Genomic DNA, 2,227 nt, shown 5'->3' with positions numbered 1-2,227 from the left:
GTACGACTTTACGAGGGTTTACTGGTTCATCTGCCGTCACCGGAGAATAACAGCAGGTGTGGGTGAGTAGAGGGATGGCTAGGCTAGCGATGGGAGTACGGTGGGGCGGTGAGGCCTACGCGGCAGCACAGCTGGCCGCGGGGAGGAGGGAGCAGGCAGTCCCACCGGCGCTTGTTTGAGCGGCTCGAGCAGGAAGAGCAGAGATTGAAGAAGCACGACGGCCGTTGGATGGACATCCAACAGTCACTGCTTGTGCGTCAACCTTTTTTTAGGAAAGCCTCAAACCTGTGGAAAACAGCATACATCCCATCTGCCATTATTTCTAATAATTTACAGCCCATTTGCTAATTCTTAAGCTCTTTTTTTGGAGCCCATATTCTTTTTGTTAGCATTACAACCCATATTGTGGCCACGGTTAAAAAATTATACAAAATTTTTCATATTTCGGTGCGGTCCAAACTCTTTTTAATCCTGAAATTATGAGTCACGTTCAAACTGATTTCTGATTTTAAAAATAAATATATATCAATATAAAATCCAACAAATTGTCCACACATAAAAATCAATGCAATTTAAAATGTCGAATTGAAAAAAAAGAAATTTGAAACTAATTGCCAGTTTGATGTGTTTTAAAAATGTACAGCCCATTTCTCATTACTGATAGGCCATTTTCTCGGCCAGCCGAATGAAGCTCTCCTCTTCTTGGAAGATTTGAAGCCCAACAGGCCTGACAAAGCGACTTACTTGGCAAATCACAACAAAACTGGGCTGTGGCCGTGGACCCAGCTGCGGTCGTGGACCCAACTGTCAGCCTCTCCATGTCCAGTACTCTTCCGATGGAAGTCGGTCGTTGACCACATTGACCACGCCGCGCCGAGAGCACCAAGGCGGTGGACAACAGCGAGGCCTAGGAAGGGGACGACGCAGAGCCGGGGAAGACGAGGCAGTGGATGCCCATGCAGAGAGGAATACGAGGGTTCACTGGTTCGGCTGCGGCGTGAGGCTGCCGTTGCCGCAGAATAACAGGGGGTGTGAGTGAGTAGAGGGATGCTCTGGCTGAAGGAAATATGCCCTAGAGGCAATAATAAAGTTATTATTTATTTCCTTATATCATGATAAAAGTTTATTATTCATGCTAGAATTGTATTAACCGGAAACATAATACATGTGTGAATACATAGACAAACAGAGTGTCACTAGTATGCCTCTACTTGACTAGCTCGTTAATCAAAGATGGTTATGTTTCCTAACCATGGACAAAGGGTTGTTATTTGATTAACGGGATCACATCATTAGTTGAATGATCTGATTGACATGACCCATTCCATTAGCTTAGCACCCGATCGTTTAGTATGTTGCTATAATTTCTTCATGACTTATACATGTTCCTATGACTATGAGATTATGCAACTCCCGTTTACCAGAGGAACATTTTGTGTGCTACCAAACATCACAACGTAATTGGGTGATTATAAAGGAGCTCTACAGGTGTCTCCAAAGGTACATGTTGGGTTGGCATATTTCGAGATTAGGATTTGTCACTCCGATTGTCGGGGAGGTATCTCTGGGCCCTCTCGGTAATGCACATCACTTAAGCCTTGCAAGCATTGCAACTAATGAGTTAGTTGCAGGATGATGTATTACAGAACGAGTAAAGAGACTTGCCGGTAACGAGATTGAACTAGGTATAGGATACCGACGATCGAATCTCGGGCAAGTAACATACCGATGACAAAGGGAACAACGTATGTTGTTATGCGGTCTGACCGATAAAAGATCTTCGTAGAATATGTAGGAGCCAATATGAGCATCCAGGTTCCACTATTGGTTATTGACCAGAGACGTGTCTCGGTCATGTCTACATTGTTCTCGAACCCGTAGGGTCCGCACGCTTAAGGTTACGATGACAGTTATATTATGAGTTTATGCATTTTGATGTACTGAAGGTTGTTCGGAGTCCTGGATGTGATCACGGACATGACGAGGAGTCTCGAAATGGTCGAGACATAAAGATTGATATATTGGAAGCCTATGTTTGGATATCGGAAGTGTTCTGGGTGAAATCGGGATTTTACCGGAGTACCGGGAGGTTACCGGAACCCCCCGGGAGGTATATGGGCCTTAGTGGGCCTTAGTGGAAGAGAGGAGAGGTGGCCAGAGATGGGCCGCGCGCCCCTCCCCCCCTTGGTCCGAATTGGACAAGGAGAGGGGGCCGGCCCCCCTTCCT

Source organism: Triticum dicoccoides, chromosome 5A (genome assembly GCF_002162155.2).
Source record: "Triticum dicoccoides isolate Atlit2015 ecotype Zavitan chromosome 5A, WEW_v2.0, whole genome shotgun sequence".
Classification (NCBI taxonomy): Eukaryota; Viridiplantae; Streptophyta; class Magnoliopsida; order Poales; family Poaceae; genus Triticum; species Triticum dicoccoides.
This window is presented reverse-complemented; position numbering follows the sequence as displayed.